Source organism: Lactuca serriola, chromosome 9 (genome assembly GCF_051521515.1).
Source record: "Lactuca serriola cultivar US96UC23 chromosome 9, Lser_US96UC23_V15, whole genome shotgun sequence".
Classification (NCBI taxonomy): domain Eukaryota; kingdom Viridiplantae; phylum Streptophyta; class Magnoliopsida; order Asterales; family Asteraceae; genus Lactuca; species Lactuca serriola.
In genome coordinates, this window is record NC_136416.1 from 44,428,770 (window position 1) to 44,450,258 (window position 21,489).

General features: G+C 40.8%; 2 long non-coding RNA genes across 3 annotated transcripts; one reads left to right on the forward strand and one right to left on the reverse strand.

Moving 5' to 3' along the window:
- The first annotated feature begins 14,036 nt into the window (after positions 1-14,036).
- LOC145077074 (uncharacterized) lies at positions 14,037-15,316 on the forward strand. Of its 2 annotated transcripts, none has more exons than XR_013692935.1 (3): positions 14,037-14,108; positions 14,461-14,529; positions 15,141-15,316. It is a non-coding gene; the product is annotated as an uncharacterized LOC145077074 (long non-coding RNA). The 2 variants fall into 2 exon arrangements; XR_013692936.1 differs by having other exon boundaries at positions 14,037-14,104.
- A 3,576-nt stretch (positions 15,317-18,892) lies between these two features.
- LOC145074613 (uncharacterized) lies at positions 18,893-20,173 on the reverse strand. The gene is made up of 4 exons (XR_013691940.1): positions 19,766-20,173; positions 19,600-19,683; positions 19,294-19,506; positions 18,893-19,107 (listed from the first exon to the last, which is right to left on the reverse strand). It is a non-coding gene; the product is annotated as an uncharacterized LOC145074613 (long non-coding RNA).
- Positions 20,174-21,489: the final 1,316 nt, after the last annotated feature.

Below are 21,489 nucleotides of genomic sequence, written 5' to 3' on the forward strand. Positions count from 1 at the left end.
AGTGATCCCTCGAGATATATTTATGATCCTAAAGTTTATTATGATGTGTTTTCAGAATGGTGGTATTGCGCCCTCGACCAGCAGTCGGCAGTTCAGGTGCCGAAGGGGGATTAGGATCAGACCTAGAAGTCGGGCAGATGGATGAGCAGACTAGGGAGTTTCTCTCTTCAGATATTACTCGCACCATACTTGAGCAGACTCATGTGATCTTCGGTTTGATCAAGGAGGGCATCTTAAGTTGATGGACGAGAGGTTGAGCACTTTCCGTGCTGAGGTAGCGGCCATGATGGGGTCGCGCACGCTTACTTTCAGGGAGTTCCGGGCATGTGGAGCTCCAGATTATCACAGGGAGCGGGACCCCACAGCGAGTACTAGATGGTTGGCGGATGTAGCCAATGCTTTCCGCACGAGCAGGTGTCCCGAAGGGGACAAGGTCAAATTGGTGTCCTGTCTTCTGAAGGATAGGGCACGAGATTGGTGGGAGGAGGTTGGTCATGCCATCGGGGATGACGCAGCTTTGGATGCCATGACGTGGGTAGACTTTTCTACCAGGTCCAGAGCTGAGTTTGCACCGGTTATTGAGGTGCAGCAATTAGCGCGTGAGTTTCAGGATTTGACTCAGACTACAGAGACAGTGGCGGAAATTACCGCCAAGTTCAGGGAGAGGGCACTTCTCATTCCTCAGTACGCAGCTGATGAGGAAATGAAGAAAGCCCGTTATCATGAGATGATGTGGAGTGATATCTGCCAGTTCGTGAGCCGGTCCAGCTATAAGACGCTGGATGACATGATTGCTAGGGCGAGAGAGAGAGAGAGAGAGATTGACCTTGAGATGGAGAGAAAGAGGAAGTCGGAGGCGGCTCCAGGTTCAGGGAGTTCGGGCAAAAAGCCCAAGGGTTCAGATCACAGAGCTAGGAGTCAGCAGAGCCACAGTCGGTGTGGAAAGTGTGGGAGATTGCACGATGGGGCATGCAAGGCAGGGAGTGCCAGCTGCTACAAGTGCGGCGGGACTGGGCATATGAGCAGAGATTATACAGCCACTACTACCACCGTTGCTCCATCAGATCTGATTTGCTTCCAGTGCAATCAGAGGGGACATAAAAAGTCCCAGTGTCCGAGTTTAGCTGCTGCGGGGAAGGTGTCAGCACCTGCTCCTGCTACTTTGAGGATTACAGATGGCCGTCAGGGCCGGGTCGAGACGTCGGTGGCGAAGAGTAGGGCTTTCCAGCTGATAGCAGAGGAGGCACGAGCAACTCCTGATGTGGTGACGGGTATGTATTTTCCCCTTATCTCTACATTTATTATTGATTGTTTCTTATGGTTATATGTTTTGTATAGGGTCGTTCTCAGTGAACGACATTTCAGCTACAGTATTGTTTGATTCAGGGGCTACCTGATCATTCGTTTCTCTTGCACTTAGCAAGAGGTTTAGCAGAGCTCCAGGGGAGCTAGATTGTCCACTTGAGGTTGAGATAGCAGCTGATAGGACCGTTAGGGTTGCAAGGGTACACAAAGGGTGTTCCCTATAGTTATTTGATGAGCAGTTTCCAGTGGACTTGGTCCATATTCCCCTGCGAGGGAATAAGGTTATAGTAGGCATGGATTGGCTGAGCCCCAATGGGGCGGTGATAGATTGTGAGCTACAGTTGGTGAGGGTTCGCACTCCCAGTGGGGGAGAGTTAGTGATTCAGGGTGAGAGGTCACAGCGCACACCAGTTCTGTGTTAAGCAGCGAGAGCGAGGCGCTACTTCCAACAGGGTTGCGCCAGTTATATTGCCTATGTTTTAGATGCCCGAGAGAAGGACAAGATGACAGTTGATGATGTTCCGGTGGTGCGAGACTACCCGGATGTATTTCCAGAGGATTTGCCGATGATACCTCCTGAGAGACAGGTTGAGTTCGGGATTGATATAATTCCTGGTGCGGCTCCGATAGCCAAGGCACCATATCGGTTGGCTCCCCCCAGAGATGTAGGAGTTGTCTACGCAGCTGCAAGAGCTGCTAGACAAGGGATTTATCAGGCTGAGTAGTTCTCCCTGGGGTGCACCGATTTTATTCGTGAAGAAAAAGGATAGGTCGCACCGTATATGTATAGATTACCAAGAGTTGAATAAGGTAACGGTAAAGAACCGTTACCCACTCCCGAGGATAGATGATTTGTTCGATCAGCTTCAGGGAGCGTCTTGGTTCTCCAAGATCGATTTACGCTCTGGATATCACCAGATGCGGTTCAGAGGTGAGGATGTGCAGAAGACTGCCTTCAGGACCAGGTATGGTCATTATGAGTTTGTGGTGATGCTGTTTGGGCTCACCAACGCTCTAGCCGCGTTCATGGACCTCATGAACCGCGTGTGCAGGCCGATGCTGGATCGGTCTGTGATAGTATTCATAGATGATATCTTGGTGTATTCCAAGACTCAGGAGCAACATGAGGAGCACCTGAGAGAGGTGCTAGAAGTTTTGAGAAGGGAGAGACTTTTCCCGAAGTTCTCCAAGTGTGAGTTCTGGTTGCACGAGGTGCAGTTCCTTGGTCACCTCGTCAACCAGAAGGGTATTTTGGTAGATCCGGCCAAGATAGAGGCCGTGATGCAGTGGGAGGTCCCGAAGTCTCCATCCGAGATTCAGAGTTTCCTAGGTTTGGCAGGGTATTACATGAGATTCATCCAGGATTTCTCCAAGATAGCAGTACCGCTCACCCGACTGACCAAGAAGTCGGTAGCGTTTCATTAGGGGCCTGACCAGCAGATAGCGTTTGAGACCCTCAGGCAGAGATTATGCGAGGCGCCGATTCTCACCCTGCCAGAGGGAGTAGAGGATTTCGTAGTCTACTGTGATACCTCGATCACAGGTATGGGAGCAGTGTTGATGCAGCGAGGCCGTGTGATAGCTTACGCCTCGAGACAGTTGAAGCCTCACGAGGCTAATTATCCTACACATGATTTAGAATTGGGGGCAGTGGTGTTCGCCCTCAAGATTTGGAGACATTACCTTTATGGGGTCCGTTGTACCATTTACACGGATCACAAGAGCTTGAGGTACCTCATGGATCAGCCGAATTTGAACATGAGGCAGAGGCGATGGTTAGATGTGTTAAAGGATTATGACTGTGAGATCCTTTATCATCCAGTGAAGGCCAACGTAGTGGACGACGCCCTGAGCCGCAAGGCAGTAGCGGCCCCGATCAGAGACATTTGTTTGAGGATGACAGTGATTACTCCATTATTGGAGCAAATCAAGGAGGCACAGGTAGAGGGCCTCAAGGAGGAGAGGCAGAAGTGTGAGAGGATCGTGGGCCGAGTAGCTTCTTTTGAATATGATAGTAGAGGATTGTTGACCCTTCATGGGAGAGTTTGGGTGTCGTACTGGGGCGGGGTACGACACGTGTTGATGGATGAGGCTCATAAGTCTCGATTTTCCATTCATCCAGGGGCGACGAAGATGTATAGAGACCTTCAGCCCTATTATTGGTGGCCCTGCATGAAGCGGGATGTCGCTTGGTATGTGGAGAGGTGCCTGACTTGCAGGAAGGTTAAGGTAAAACACCAAAGACCTCACGGCAAGATGCAGCCGTTAGACATTCCAGTGTGGAAATGGGAAGACATCACCATGGATTTCATCACGAAGCTTCCCAGGACTGCGTGTGGAGTGGATTCTATATGGGTTATAGTGGATCGGTTGATGAAGAGTGCTCATTTTATACTGATCCAGGAGAGTATACCAGCAGAGAAGTTAGCCGATATTTATGTGAGAGAGGTGGTGGCACGACATGGAGTGCCTGTTTCAGTGGTGTCAGACCGAGATGTCCGTTTTACTTCCAGATTCTGGAAGCGGTTTCACGATGAGATGGGTACTCGTCTCCATTTCAGCACCGCTTTCCATCCTCAGACGGACGGGCAGAGCGAGAGAACGATTCAGACTCTCGAGGACATGTTGCGGGCATGTGTTCTAGACTTCGGTGGCAGTTGGGATACGTATCTTCCGTTAGTGGAATTTTCGTATAACAACAGTTACCACACGTATTGATCGACCTCCTTTCGAGATGCTCTATGGGAGGAAGTGCAGGACCCCGATTTGTTGGGGCGAGGTCGGAACGAGTCATTGGGAGCACCGAAGTGGTGCTCAGGACGACAGAGTTGATCCAGCAGGTTCGCGGTAGACTGCAGACTACGCAAAGTCGGCAGAAGAGTTACGCCGATATGAGGCGTTTAGATTTGGAGTTCCAGGTGGGCGATATGGTCCTCCTGAAGGTATCACCCTTGAAGGGTGTTATCAGGTTTCAGAAGAGGGGCAAGCTGGGCCCCAGGTTCATCGGTCCTTTTAGGGTTTTGGCCCGGGTGGGTTGGGTTGCTTATCGATTGGATCTTCTGGTAGAGCTTAGCCAGATTCACAACACTTTCCACGTTTCTCAGTTGAGGAAGTGTTTGGTGGACGAGTCAGCAATAGTACCCATGGAGGATATTCAGGTTGATAGCAGCCTGAATTATGTCGAGAGACCAGTTGCGATCTTAGATCGGAAGGTGAAGACCTTGAGGAACAAGGTGATTCAGTTAGTGAAGGTGCAGTGGCAGCACCGGAAGGGTTCAGAGTGGACGTAGGAGTCCGAGGAGGAGATGCGGGGGCATTACCCAGAGTTGTTTCCAGATTCAGCGGCAGCAGACTTCGAGGACGAAGTCTGAGACAAGTGGGGGAGAGTTGTAATGCCCCAATTCTGGTATGTTGTTTAAATAATTATTTTTTCAAGTTTTCAGAAGGGACTTGACGATTCAGTAGCCAGACTCGTCGAGTTGAGTCGGGTTTTCGAGCACGTGTAAGTTGGCAACTCGACGAGTCCATATTCCGGACACGGCGAGTCCGCCAGTCTGGATGAAACCCTAATTTCAAGGGTTTTCACCCTATTTAAACAACTTTTGGGACCTCAAGTCAGCCCCCATCACCCATCAGAGCACCATTCTCGAAACAATAGAACCCTCTTAGCATTTTTGTGTGATTTGGTGGGTTTCTTTGAAGATTTTGAGAGAAGGAGGAAGGTAGATCAAGAGGAGAAGAAGGAGATCCAAGATCTTTGTGGCATTTCAGAGAATAGTGAGGTATAACTCGCCCCTTTTCTGTTTTCATGCTTTAATTCCCTTTGGAAAGCCATTAAAGCTATTCTTGAACCATTTCTTGGCTTGGTAATAACATAGAGGACTCATTGAGATGAATAGCCTTCGGATCTAGCTAGGTTTGAGTTCCAGAAGCTTAGATCTAGTACCTTTATGGAGCCATTTTGCATGAAAGCTCTAGATCTACTCTTATAGTGTGCTTTGAACCCTAAAACCTTTATTTGATGTTATTTACACGTAAATTTACGTGTTAATCAAGCCCCAAGAACCCAGATCTATGAATGGAATGGACTGGTTTCAAGCAGAATCGAGTATATAGTGTTTGCATGCATACGACTCGGCGAGTCGTTCTTCAGAATCGGCGAGTCGAGTCGCGAGTCCCCTGTTTTCCCCGTTTCGAGTTATGCCGAGTGGAACCAGTGAGTGAGAGGAGGACTCGGTGAGCTAGAGGGTTAAACTCATTCGTGGAAGAACTCGGCGAGTCCAAGGCAATCTTCATGCCTCAAGAACAGACTCGACGAGTTGTTCATACAACTCGGCGAGTCACAGCTAGAGTGTTCATCTGATGAAGGAGAACTCGACGAGTTGTTCATACAACTCGGCGAGTTGGATGCAGATTGTCCGAGTGTTAAGGACTCGAAGAGTTGGTGACCCAACTCGACGAGTTTGTGCCAAAACTCGACGAGTAGTAGCGAGTAGAAGCAAGAAAGTGAGAGTAAGGACTCGAAGAGTTGGTGACCCAACTCGACGAGTCAGGTCAATTGAATGTTGACTTTGACCGATAGGTTGACTTTGGTCAGGGGTAAGATAGTCATTTTACCCTCAGTGTTATTATCAGTGTTTGATTGATGGTACTTATGGAAATTGTAGCCGGGGTGAAACCGGAGCCGCAACAGACAGATTCCGGAGCAGTTCTTTCAGCAGCTAGGCTACGAGGTGAGTTCCCTTTCAGTAGGAACGGGTCTAAGGCCACAATGCCAGCCCGTATAAGTAGCAGTAGTTTCCGGACTTCGGTCTGATGCAGTACTTAGTATGTTTGATGCCTTCGTGGCACATACAAGATTTATGTGTTAGGTGTTCCGGGCTACGGCCCGATGCAGTATGCTATTATGTGTTCATGCTAGTTGATATGTTTATGCTATGCTATGTTATGCTCAGTCAGTTTCCGGACTTCGGTCCGATGCAGGGGGCAAGGCCCTGGTTAGTTCCGGACTTCGGTCCGATGCAGTTAGTTCTAGACTTCAGTCCGATGCAGGGGACGAGGTCCCAGTAAGTTCTGGACTTCGATCCGATGCAGTTCCGGGCTTCGGTCCGATGCAGAGGGCAGGGCCCTGGATAGTTCCGGACTTCGGTCCAATGCAGTTTCTGGACTTCGGTCCGATGCAGTGGGCAAAGGCCCAGTATGTGTTATATGTTATTGTATGGTATGTGGTAGTTTGGGGGAGCTCACTAAGCTTTGTGCTTACAGTTTCAGTTTTGGTTTCAGGTACTTCCGCAAGTAAAGGGAAATGCTCGGGATGACGACATTCCACACACCACAACTTCAGTCTTATTCCTGGGAGTTTGTTTTGATTCATAGTATGATTTGGCACAAATGTTCATGACATTTTATTATGAGTTGAGATATTTGACATATGGTTTCATGATATGACGATCGGTATATGATTTTTATTATTATTAAAACAAAAATTTTTGGGTCGTATTTTTGGATGTTACATGAAACATTTAGATCCAAAACAATAAGCCAAATCTTAATGAGTTCCACCAAAATACCCCACATAACAAAACACAAACAATGTATGCACACATGAGCCTACAGTTTGACTGGACTGCCTGGTAAACCCTACATTACACCTAGACCACTCTTATGAGCCTATAACATCTGGTCAGACCGCTCCCTTGGGCCTACAGTATGACTAGACCGCCACGCAAAGCCTACAGTACACCTGGACTGCCTCGGGTATCTTGACCTACAACACAAAGCAGGACCGCCTCGACGCAACCACAATATGTCGACATATGTAAACAGATAAATAATAACTACCAAACATAGGTAATCATAACATATCTAATAATTTAATAGGTCACTACAATATATCAACATCCTACACATAAGGATACATATTGCTGTACAAGGTACACTGAGAAAACTTACCTTGCAGTCTAGCAAATAAACAATACAACTCACACGAATCCAAAAACTAGTAGTATGAGTCACATATGCAACAAAAGGGATCAAAACTCAATCTATAGCCTACAACCCTCAAGTTGACCAAAATCCAATGGTCAACGGTTAAATTCAACAACCAAAAATCCATCAGTTGGTCGCCACGTTGTGGTCGAGCATCTGCCATGTTGTGGTGACCTCACGACAAAACAGTCGTGAAGACTGTCTATCACCACGCCATGGTGACAAACCTTCCACATCGTGGAACCTTTTTTGGCCAACTTAATGCATTAAGCTCTTAATCCTTACAGCTACATACTTATACTTTCCAAAAGGATTTATTTCACCAAATGAGTCATAAAAATCTATGCTTTATAAACATGCATGTCTAATGCATGTCTTTCCCCAAGCTAGATAATAACAATGGAGGAAATGAGGTCAATAATCTCATGTATGAGCCAAAACCCAACCAAATATCAGATGTAGAAGCATAGCTCATAAAGGTTGGATCTTTAGGACTTACAACGGTCCAGAATATGTGCTACAAGGTGCTGAGGAAGCTTGCTTGCTAGATCTTATGCACCAAGAACCTTCTTCTTCTTCTTCAAGACACCAAAACACCACTAAAAGCTCACAAATGTTAACAATGGAGGCTAGGGTTGCTCTATGTTGAAAATGAGGTGATGAAGGTTGAGGGTGAGCAAACCCTATCCATCACATCCCTTAAATAAGGCTTAAAGCCTGAAAATTAGTATTTTGCATGCAGGAGGCTGCTACGTCGTGGCCCATACTCTTGCAATGTCGTGGCATCCAAAATGAATGCATGTTCCAGCGGGTGCCTCCACGTCGTGGTTCTAACACTACCACACCATGGCCTAGAGATGCACAAACCTCGGATCCGATCCGGTTCGATGACGTCAAAGGTGATCCGGTTTCAACGAAGATCTGATCTGGTTTCAAACCGGTTTTGACCGGTTTTCCCTCCCCCGAGTCTGAATCGGTTTAATCCGATCCGGTTTGGATCCGATCTGATTTTTGCAATTTTTTTTTCAAAAAAAAAAACATTTTTTGGACCTCATATATAACACAAAATGCAACATAAGTTCATTAAAATAGTTAAAACATACATCAAACATCGAATTAGAAAGAGTTTACAAACTAGTTAACTAATAATAATAATAATAATAATAATAATAATAATAATAATAAAGCGGCTTTATAACATTTATCCAAATAGAAATAGTTTTTGTGGTCTTCCACTTCATGTCACCTTCACTAAAATATTTTTCAACCGCCACATAAATAGTTAGAGGCCTCATCATACCATATTCTTCATCTTCGTCTTTGTCTTTATCGTCATCATCTTCGTCTTCCAGAGGTGTTGATAAGCCTTGTGCATATTCTTTATCCATGATCTCTGGTTCAACATTTTGTGCTAGTGGGCCTTCTAGTGATGCTAAGTGTTGTATACTTTCCACCGAATCCAAGTAATCCTTCAAGTAAACACAAACATCTACCACAACCGGGGTAAGATTCGTCCTCAACCGTGATAAAACTCTACCACTAAAAGAAAAAGCGGATTCCGAAGCTACTGTAGAAGCTTGGACGGTTAGTAAATCACGGTCCATGATGGAGAGAATAGGAAATTGTGCTTCCTTTTTCTCTTTACCAAGCCAAAAGATCCAAATTTTTAAATGGTGGTGCACTCATGAATTTTAAAAAGTTTGACCCGATATAAATTCCAAGTTCGCTACTAGGGGTTAATGTGCATGCTCTTTTGTTTTGTTCCTCCAAAAGGTAGTTATAGAGGTCGATATGAAAATCCGTTCGACCCCCACTACTACCCGATGCACCACTAGTAGAGTCGGTTACACTTGCAAATGTGTTTGACATATTGCCCTATTTTGTAGCGTAAATGTCAAACAAATTAGTAAAAGTATTATTAAAATTGTGTATTTGGTTACGGATGTAGTTTGATTCATCTTTGTGCAAATTTAAAGACATAGAAATTTTGGTAATCAAAGCCTCTACACCCGTAACATTGATACATGAGTTTAATGCCACGTAGCAAGTAAAAAGTGATGACATTTTTTTGAAATATTTGACTAATTTTTGTCTTATTGGTCTCGTAACCAAAACAAATATTTCACTTCTTTGTTCAAAACGCTCCAATTGCACGGACATCAACCATGATTCATTTAGTAACAACGGACTAGTAGGGTAATACACGCCCGATAAAAAAGTGGTTGATTGTTTAAAAACTTTTAACATTTCCACAAACCCTTTCATCAAATCCTAATCAAAATCCGAAACCGGGTTTTTTCCTTTTGAAATTGTGTCATAAAATAATTGCAAAGCGAATCTTTGACGTGTCAAACTTTCAAACATCATGCACGTCGAACTCCATCTAGTGTCAACATGCCAATGAGGACTATATAGAGTTACGTTAATGGAAATGGCAAACTTTCGATATTTTTCCATTGTAGCTTTATTTTTTCCAAAAACCCTAGTTAACACAGTTTTAATTTTTCAATCGTCGAATCTATCATTTTTAAACCATGTTGTACCGCAAGATTAATAATGTGACAAACACATCTAGTATGAAAAAATGAGCCATCCAAAATAGGTTTATATTTTGCAATTAATCATTTTGCGGCGGCGGTATTATTACTTGCATTGTCAAACGAAATAGAGATGATTTTGTCGCATAAATTATAAGTCTCTATAACGCTTACTAAAATTGCAAATAATCGTGTCCCGTGTGAGGATGCGCAAAAAGTTCAAAAGCAATAACTCGTTTGTTCATTACCCAAGTAGATGGATCTATCCAATGTGTCGTGACGGCAAGATAGCTTTTGGGACAACTTCTGATGGAGGACCAAACATCACAAGTTAAAGAAACACCGATTTTTATATTTAAAAATCCTAATTGCATATCTTTTTTAGCTATATCCCAATACTTTAAAGCATCATGTCTAAGAGAAGTGCGGCTTACTTGCACGTATTGTGGTTGCATTTTTTCCCACAAAATCCTTGTTAATCGTGGGTTGTCGAAGTGGTTGAAAGGCAAGCCCTCTTGAATCACGAACTTGCAAAAGCTTTCACGAATGTCATCATTGTTGTAAATAAAGATCGACCCGTCCGGAGTAATATTTGGTTGATCCGGATCGTTTTGACATTTTACAACCGGACAAGTTTTTGTTGTATGACTCCTCAACGTACTATTGCCATCTTTTCCCAAAAAAATCTCGCACATCTTGCATCTCGCTTTTTCCTTCCCGTTCGACAATAACAGAAATCATAATGTTCCCACACTTCTTTATTTTGAGTGGTTGGTATGATTTTAACCACCGTTGCATCCGAATCTTGACCCGCAATAGAATTTCTCAAGCTCATTTTTTGGAGTATTATGAAAATAGAAGTATAAAGTAGTAGAAATTTGTGTTAAATGGAAATGTAGTAAATGGCATGTATTTATATGTGTTTAGAAGGGCTAAAAAGTCAAGAAAAGTCAAACTAGCCGTTTTTTGAGGGTTCCAACGGTTAGAATTTTTTTTTTTTGAAAATGCCTGTTTTTTAATGATAAAAAAAACCGGTTTGAATCCAGTTTGAGTCGAATCCAGTTTACGATCCGGGATCCAATCTGATACTACGTCCGAAGCACCAAACCGGTTTGAATCCAGTCACCGGTTTAATCCGAACCGGTTCGGTTAAAATCGGTTTTGACCAAATCCGGTTTCCGAATCGGATCGGATCCTATACCCGAATTTGGTTTTCGTGTGCATCTCTACCATGGCCACTAAAATCTTATACTTTTAAGTCTTAAATGTCAAAACCACAAAAGCAATTATACCTGGAGCTTTGTGTTACCAATCTTCCCCACTTGAACTAGATTTCGTCCTTGAAATCTTCAGCCAAAAATAGATCTGGGTAATGCTTTGCTCGCACATTTCTGCCTATGGTTCCTAAGTCCACTCCGAACCCTTCTGATGCTACCACTAAAATTTAACCAAGGGTACCACCTTGTTGTTCAAGGCTTTCGTTTTCCTGTCTAGGATCGCCACTGGTCTCTCCATGTAGTTCAGGTGCTCATCGACCTGAATATAATCTAATGGACCCACCACTGCATCATCCACCAAAACTTTCGTAGATGAGAAACATGGAAAGTGCTATGAATTTGGCTCAGCTCCTCAGGCATATCTAAACGGCAGGGCACTTTGCCCACCCTGGCCATCATTCGAAAAGCTATGATGAACCAGGGGCCTAACTTTCCCCGCTTCCTGAAGTGTATAACACCCTTCCAAAGTGATACCTTCAATAGAACCATATCTCCTATCTAAAACTCCAAATCAGACCGTCTCCTATCAACATAACTCTGATGTTAGTTCTGAGATGTTTGTAGCCTCTGTTTGATCTGCTGGATAAGCTTTCTCATATGGAGCACCATGTCAGTGCTCCCAATGAACCTATGACCGACCTCCCCCCAACAAACTGGAGTCCGACACTTCTTCCCATAAACAAGCTCATAAGGAGGTGCATTGATGTTAGGATGATAATTGTTGTACGGAAACAAGCTTTTAACATATCCTTGAGTGTCTGAATATTCTGCTGATTCTGCCTATATGTCTGTGGGTGATAAGCAGTGCTGAAGAGCAAACTAGTGCCCAACTCCTCATGGAACATTTTCCAAAACTTGGAAGTGAATCGGACATCTTGATCCGATACAATGGAAACTGGTACACCGTGGTGAGCAACGATCTCTGACACATAGATATCGGCCAACTTCTCGGCCGAAGAACTCTCCCGGATAGAAAGGAAATGCACACTCTTGGTTAGGCGGTCGACAATCACCCAAATGACATTAAATCCCTTGGACGTTCTCGGCAGCTTTGTGATAAAATCCATGGTGATCTGTTCTTATTTCCATATGGGAATCTCCAAAGGCTATAACTTGTCATGTGGTCTCTGGTGTTCAGCCTTGACCTTCCGATATGTCAGGCACCTATTAACAAAACCAAGCTATTTCTCTCTTCATAAAAGGGCACCAATAACTAAGTCTCAGGTCTCGATACATTTTTGTGGCTCCCTGGTGAATCGAGAATCTGGACTTATACGCCTCCTCTAACAATGTCTGATGGACTCCACCAGAGACTGGAACCCAAACTCTCCCACATCGAGTCAATAAACCCCAACTGTCAGTTACAATTCTATTAATCTTACCCCTGATATTATGCTTCTTCTAGTTTTTCCTCTTGAATCCCTCAGTCTAAGCTTGCCTGATCAAATCCTGAAGCGGTGAAATGATGTTGAAGGTTTGTATTGATCAGATACATTTCAAGTATTAAGAACAACCGTAAAACTAATCTAAGCAAAACAATAAACATAAAGTAAATAACATAGAAGTTCTCCAAATTATTGTTTCACAAAGAAAGGGTTTCGTCTTCACCAAAAAGATGGGGTTGTCACAAAGACGATTGACACCAAGCCGTGTTCACAACATTAGGGTTTTCCTGAATGTTGTATATATACTAATCTATACATATCAATCCCATGATTCAAGGGATTGCGTCTAATCTATACTAAGAACCGATCTTATCACAAAGATACCAGATCTATGATCTATTCTATACTTATCTATATCATTACCTAATATACAAAAGATTACAATCAGATAAGTATACTATAAGCTGACACTGATAAGCTTGATATGCTGGCTCTGTAGATGTAGTAGACGTTGATGTAACGCCCGGGTTTCAGGGCTAAGCATTTTTGTCAATGTAATAGTCTAGGTCAACTCTTGTAACTCTTTTTGAAGTAATAAAGATGAAATATTTGAGTATTATGTGAATTATATGTGTTTATTATTTAATTATAAATGTATAATTAATAAAGAATAAAAATGAGCGTCAAAATTAAAGTGTGAGATAATCCCGATATCTCTACATAAAGTTATAGAATATGTCTCAAGGTTTCCGTGCATATAAGGAACGCCGAAATCCGAGTTATAACGAAGAAGTTATGACCCGTCGAAGTTTCACGACAGAACCGGCACGATACCGGGAAGCGTGAATAGTGAATTTACGATAGAGCGAGATTTAGCCTTAGTGATCTAAACGAAAGTCGTAGAATATGTTAAACTAAGAACATCGATAAAAAGAACGCTCAAATCTGACTTCGTATGAAGAAGTTATGAGATTTTAAATAGACCAATCCTGTCCCGGCTTGTTAAAAATATAACTTTAAAAATAAAGTCAAAATTAGCCGACGGAGTCTAAACGAAAGTTGTAGAGTACGTCTTCACCTACGCGTGGATATAAAGAACGTCAAAAACGGAGTTCGTATGAACGAGTTACAAATTATAATAGCATATTTACATATTAAAATAAAGTATAAATCATGTATACGTACACATATATATACATATGTATATATCATTAGAAAGGTATCGACGATGCGGTCATTATAAGACTAATGTTGAGTTCTTTCGACATTAGTTTAGTACAAATATCATTAAATCCATTTATAATAGTATTATAGAGGGGTGTTTAGTTGTTTATATAACTAAAAGGTCATTAAGTAATTATGGAGAGTAGTTTTTGAAAATTCAATTAGTATAAATAAGAGCATTGGGCTCTCATATTTCTTGCACCATTCTCTTGATTCAAGAGTCTTTCTCTCCTTATCCCCCGAGCATTTCGGTCCTCGTGATTCGACTTCTCTTTCTGTAGCTTAGTATAGTAAGGTGAGCGCTGAAGCGCTGCACGCATCTTTCTTAGAAAGATTCAGCGACGAAGTTCTGCCCCTGCAGAGCCCGACTCCTAGCTAAAACCCCCTTGTAAGTAAGTTATGCTTACCTTATTTTAATATAGCTTATATTTAAAATTAGTATTGTTATTATGAACTTATAATAAATATTTGAGCTATTATTATAACTTATATAAGTGTCGTTATAATATTTTTTTTTAACTACTCGCGGTACGGGGAATCTGGTTTAAAGGGCCGCATAGGGTTGTTGGATTTCAGAAGTGCTATATGCCAAAATGGTCCTGCCCTCCGGTGTTTTATGTCTGGCCCCTGTCTGTACATAGTGGTTGTAAAATATTGTTTAACGCTTATATAATAATAATAATACTAAGACTAATAGTTGGTCACGGTAAATATTAGACTAAAATTTAGCGATAATAATGCTAGGTTTCGTCGAAGGAAAATAGAATCGTTAGAAGCAAGCGCTGCCCGATTTTGGAATCATCACCTTAACAAGTGAGTGCATAGTTACTTTCAACTTACACATAGATATAAAGTATTTTATATAAATTACGTGCTATGTGTGCATATTATCTGAATACTTGCTATCTATGCTAGATGAACGTTGTTATACATGTTTTCAATGATTTAAACTGTATATGTATTTTATATCTACGAAAATGTTGGGGTAAAACATGGGTAGATGCAATAGGTGATGTGTGATAAAATGATGATAGGCCTCGATGTTGATGTTGTTGATTCTGTCATCTAGCAGAGTATGGATGACGACCACGGACTCTTCTAGACAGTCCAGTGGAACACTAGCAGGCTCGCAACCTGTAGGTGTTTGTGAACGATATGTTCACTAGTGTACTCCATCCCCCACATGGTTGCCTTTAGGACATTTATTGCTGAGGAATCCCCTTAGCAGTAGTGTCCGTCCCGATGATGATCCTTAGGCTAGGTCCCTTATGATAGGTGTTTAGGGACGTAAAGTGAGGATAACGGGAACGGGTAAGCGGGTTATTGTTGATCGATGAAATTAATAAACTTATTTATTGTGGGTTGAAAACCCTATGTGCTCACCAGGCTCCCAAGCCTGACCCACTCAGTTTTATGTATTACAGGTAGTGGCGCATGAGCATAGGTGTGATGTTTTGGACGAGGGATTACGGATATAGGCCTGTAGATATGAAATAATGTAGTAAGGCTTATATTGTACTGTTTATGCTTTTGATCTGTACGAACATGACATCCCGAGTCTTTTAATGAAATACATTTCTATGGAAATGCTTTTGATAAATCTTTATCATATTTTTGTTTTGGGACAAATTCCGCAACACTTTCATTTAAAATGTAACTCTGATTTTTAAACAAAGCATAAACAAACCGGTCTTTTCTGGCCGTGAATTTGGGGATGTCACAGTTGACGCTGATCTATCAGCATGTCGTGTGTTTAACTCATTATATCATAAGTTGTGACCTTATAGATGTTCATCCTCAAACTTAAGCTTTAGATAGAGACATTAGTCGCCTTGTGGCCCAAGGCCTCATGGACCACATTGGCCTTCCATGTATGGTAAAGGATCTCACAGTCATAATCCTTGACCAAGTCAAGCCACCTACATTGCCTCATATTCAAATTCGAATGGTCCATAAAATATATCAGGATCTTGTGATCCATGTAGATGGTACAACAGACCCTATATAGATAGTGCTGCCAAATCTTGAGGTTAAACATCACTACCCCTAACTTGAAATCGTGCATATGATACCTAGCCTCGTGAGGCTTCAACTGCCTAGAAGCATACACAAAGACCTTACCTCGCTGCATGAGCACCACCCTAGACCAATGATCGAAGTATCACAATACACCATAAAATCCTCAACACCCTCTAGAAGGGTCAAGACCGGGGACTTACATAGTCTTTTCCTCAGAGTCTCAAATGCAACCTGCTACTTAGGCCCTCAACGAAAATCTACACTCTTCTTCGTCAAGCGAGTAAGAGGAACAACAATCTTGTAGAAATCCTAGATAAACCTTCGATAGTAACCTACCAGCCCAAGAAAACTTCGGATCTTAGATGGAGATTTCGGGACCTCCTACTATATAATCGACTCAACCTTGGCCGAATCGAACAAAATTTCGTTCTGATTAATGAGGTACCCAAAAGCTAGACCTCTCGAAACCCTAAAGAGTGTTTATGCATTATGAAGCTTGTTGAACCATTTTTGGTGCCATTTGGAGCTTGTGGAGTGGAAGGAAGAGCATTGAGGTGGTTGTGTTTCACTCAAGGCTTTAGATCCAACATCTTGTTTCCCTTATGTACCTTGTGGAGGCAAAAAGCTTCAACCTTGGTGTAGAAATCTTATGGATCTAGTTTTAGCTCAAAGTTCTTCCCTTTTTGTCCCAAATTTGGTCTTTGTGAGTAGAAGGTACTCCAAGGCATTTGAGTTGTCCTTTCAGAGGTTTTGAGAGGTGTTAAGTCATAAAGTTGGGTTTTTGATCACTAGTTTCTCTCCATGCAAGTGCTATATGGTCTTAATGGGTTAAGAGACTAGGGTTTTTGGAGTTAAGGTCTTAATAGCCATGCTAAACCATAAAGTCGGAAACTTTATGGTTAAGAACATCTTTTTTGCCTATATCTAAAATTTGGACGTAAGTGGTTAAGGGATTAAGCACTTAATAAGAGGGGTAGTGAGAAGCCGCATACGCTGGTTGTACCGAGGAGTATGTTGTGCGTACGAGGTCAACTCCCTGATCCTCGGTCAACTAAGAAGTACACCTCACGCACACAAGGAGTACACCCCACATATCGACTAAGTTAACTCGGTTGACTTTGACTTGGATTTTGACTAGGGTTTGACCTAGGGGTATTTTAGGTATTTGAATGGTAGTCTGAGTTTTGGTTACTATTATTCAAAAAGGTGACAAGTAGCGCGGGTTTCAGAGCAGCGTGTCATTTCAGTTTTTCATCTATCTGTGAGGTGAGTCTTTCTTACCACCTTAAGTGGGCCGAAGGCACCAAGGCCGACCCACTGTGTTGTATGAGTAAAAATTGTATGCTATCATATGATTTTATATAATGTGATTATATGATTTGTGTATTTAGCTAGTTTGGGCTCGAATTCATTATGGACTCGGGGTTGACACAGACCTAAGGGTTGATTCAGACCCGACACATCTACTTGCTGTTATTTTGGGTTGATACAGACCCACGGGTTGTTACGGACCTGACACAACCATGTGCTGTTATATTATATATACAATGTATGTGGTATTTTGGGAAGCTCACTAAGCTTTATGCTTACAGTTTATGTTTATGGTTTCAGATACTTCCAGTTCAAAAGGGAAGTGTCCGACATGATGACATAACATCCTCCCCATATGATTTCCGCACTTGATATAATTGTACTCTGGATTTTTGGAATATTGTATGATTGATGGTTTTTGGTATAACCAATGAATGAAATTAATAGGTTTTTTAAATGAAAAATTTTACTATTGCTTTTGGGTCGTTACATTGACTTTAAAAAAAACCCGGTTGAATGGTTAAATTTAACCGGTTGAACCAGTTAAATTAAATAAAAACACATAGAAATAAATTATTTTGCTTAACAAACTTTGGTATTTTTTTTCACACTTATTTAGATTTCTTTGAATAAAAACATATGGTACACGTTATAAGTTTTTTAGTGTGTTTGTATTCATCTAAAACTATATTTGTTTCCATATTATATTTTATTTTTTTAATGTATGTGGAATGATGTAAAACTTATGATATTTGTTTTTAAATTTATTTGTATTGATCTACAACTTGTATTTATATGTATTTTTAATGTTTAAACTTATAGATGTCTATGTGCCTTTTGGGTTCTCCATTGTATAAGCAATTAGGACTCAAATGTATTCTTCTTCTTCTTCTATGTTTTAATTGCGAATCTCAAATAGCGTGCTTTCAAATATGACATCGTGTTATAAGTTTGAAGAGAGATCTTGTATTTATAGACATCTTGAAATCGCCCTTTTTCCTTCTTAACTATTAATTTTCATTAGCAAATGTTGTATAGTTAATCACAAAAAAAATTGTCAATTTGAGATATCGGGGATTATAAATTGAGTTGTATAACAAATATCATTATTTATGTCTTTGGAGTTTAAGATGCATCTTCATTTTTCCTAGCTACGTGCATTGGTTTTAATCCGTATAATCGCCACTAATTATTTTCTTAAACTGGTTTATATTCTGGCCTTCTCCACTTAACATCTCTACATTAATTGTAATGACTACTTGATATATCGATGTTTTTTCTTTCTAAGGCGTCCGTCTTTTTTTGTCGAAGTCCCATTATGTAATCTTATAGTTCCTTGAGATAACCATATTATGGTATTTTCTCTAACTACAAAAAAACTAACCTTTAGCGGCGACAAAAATCGTCGCAATTGGTCATTTCTGTCGTCGCTAAAGCGATGCCACAATTGTCTCGTAGCTAATAGCCCGTTATCGTCTCTAATAATGTTGTCTCTAATACATGTCGTCCCTAATACACCACTGTCGTCTCTAATAGTGCTGCCTCTATTAATATTCCGGCAACCTGTAGGAGTTTTTCCGGCAATACTCGCCGGAGGTCTTTGTCGTCGCAATTGATAGTAGTCGTCTCTAAAGGCGTCGCTGCTGATGTTTATATTTCATTTTATTTTATTTTTTTGAGAAAAAACTTATTTTTTATAATATTAATTTATATATATTATAAAATGCAGTTTTGATAAAAATACATAAATAAATACATACCACATTATATAAAAACATCAAACATACCATATTCCATAAACTATTTTCCAAACAAACATCAAACATACCATATCTAATAAATCTCAAACAAACATCTAATATATATCATACATAAACTATTTTCCAAATCCAAAATAACATCCTCCATATCATAAAACAAGAAATACTAGTTGTCTTCGTCTTCCCCACCGTCCTCCTCATCGTTGTTTTCCTCATTGACTTGATTTTTAAACGAGCGAATAATGTCTCCAATGGCTGTCACAAATGTCGGGTTTTGAAGAAAAGCATTCACATCAACATCCTACAATTAAGTCACAAACAAATTAAGTCATGAACAATTCAACAAACAATCAAACCATCAAAGCACCAAATCAATTAAGTCTTTAACAATTTAACAAACTACCGAGCTACCAAACATTACTACAAACACATTAAGTTCTTAACAATATAACAAAGCAACCAAATTCTTTAAGAATTTAACAAGTACTTGTGTTGGTTGCGATGCTTGTGACTGTGACTGCCATTGGGATGGAGCACTTGTACCCGCAGCTGAAGAAGCTTTAGGCCCAATGCCTCTCACATGCCCCCTTCGAGTACCCAATACCTTCTCAAATATTGCGATCCAATCAATGGTGTCTGGATCACCATCAGAGTTGGCTATGTGATGAGTCTGTAGAGCAACGTCAGCAACTAAGGCATTCTGTATTTCACAAAGATTGTTAATATACGTTAAAACTAACAAAAAAAAAAAAAATTCAACAATCTACTTTATTTTTAAGTAATAATAACTTACATATTGCTCTTCAACCAAAGGATCAACAAATTCCCCTCTTTTATTTACATGCACACGATGAAATACTTCAAGTCTATTCAAATTCTGTTTAACATTACAAAATATGTTATATTTGAATAAACATTAAAAAATATGTTATAACTGAATAAACATTATTGTAACTTACTTTCTTGAAACAAGCACTACCGTAGTTTCACGTCCCTCCACGATTCTTCACTACTTGCTTCTTCCGGCATTCTTTGTTTCCAGCAGATCGTTTTTGATGTTTTTCTGTTAAGAAATGGTCAATAGCAACATTCCAACGCTGATGATCCATACCCCTAGGGGCTTGAGCCCTTGCTGCCTCCACATTCCCTGCAAAATCATCAAAACGGTTTTTTGCAATATTTTTGCGGCCTCTATACCGCGCACATATCGATTGTTTAGTGATGCCCAATAAGTTGAAGCCATGGGATGATTTGTAATCGCGCCAAAATCAAACCATCTCTACAAAAAATAGAGAAATTAAAAATAAATCAAAATTAAAAATATTAAATATATAACTTTATAAATAATTTACCGAAAGATACTGCAACATTCCAACCCTTTCGGCTTCAGAAACCTCTGTCCATGTGTCTTTATCAAAACCGATGTCCCGCCACATATAACTCCCAACCTCCCGAATGAAATATTCGTACACCTCCCCAATCGGCATGTTAGTATTTACGTCAAATACTATCTTAAGAGGCCGTTCACCGTTAGCTTTATAGAGTTTGTGATTCCCAACCGTTGGATTGGGAAAGCATCGTAGGGCCAGTATTTGGTCTAAGGTTGGTCAACGGATCGACACCTTTAGCAGCGACGCGTCGCCGCTAAAAGCGTCATCTCTAATTCTTATTCACAGGAACAAACCCTATCCGTTGGATTATTTGCCGAACCAAGGGTGCAGATTGAAAGTAGTGTGTCTCTGACGGATAACCGGTGGTGATCTTTAGCGACGACGCTATTAGCGATGACATCGATGTTTTAGCGGCGACACCAAACGCGTGTACTCTGGTGTCGCCGCTATTACTCATGTCGTCGCAAAAAGGGACGTCCCTAATACTCCAACTCCTTGTTGTGATTGTTATATTAGTATAATCTAGAACAATGAATATAAAACTGAACATAAAAGGTAGATTATTCCATTTAGAAAAAAAAACCGCAGACTTCCATGCATTGACACATCAGTTATCCCTTCAGTCCTTCACCCAACACAAAGACGTTATCAATGCTAGCATACTCAGAATTGCAAGTTGTAGCTTCAATCGTGTCACAAAGAAGAAAGTGTAGAAGAGTCCTAATCATGTCGAGAATGAAGAGCCCAAACACATATATGTAGAAAGGGAGAAGCTGAGGTGGAGGTTTTTCACATGGTTAGCTAGTGATTTCTCTCGTAGATTTATATTTAAAACTAACATCATGTTATATGTTTAAGTTTTTAACGTATTCAGGTTAACATGTTGTATGATTTGGTCTTGTCTCTAAACATCATTGCATGTGTTGTATAAAATTTAATATAGTTGCATAAATTAGCAAAAAAACCAAACGTTATTGTATAAATAAGTAATTAGGCCGTGTTGTATAATGCTCTTGTCTTCTATGTAAAAGTCAAAATGGTAATGCTCTTGTCTTGTATGTGAAAGTCTGTCGTGTTGTAGTGATAGAAAACTATATGATTTAAATAATGATTTTATTTATTTTGTGTGATTTTATATAATATTAATATAATAATAAAGACAAAATAATACTATATCCTTAAAATGGTAGTCCTCTGCCCTTCATAACGTTGGTGCATGGCCTAGTGGAAAACAAGATGGGAATTGCATTATGATTCATATAATTGCTTTTATTAGGTTTGTATGGATCCCA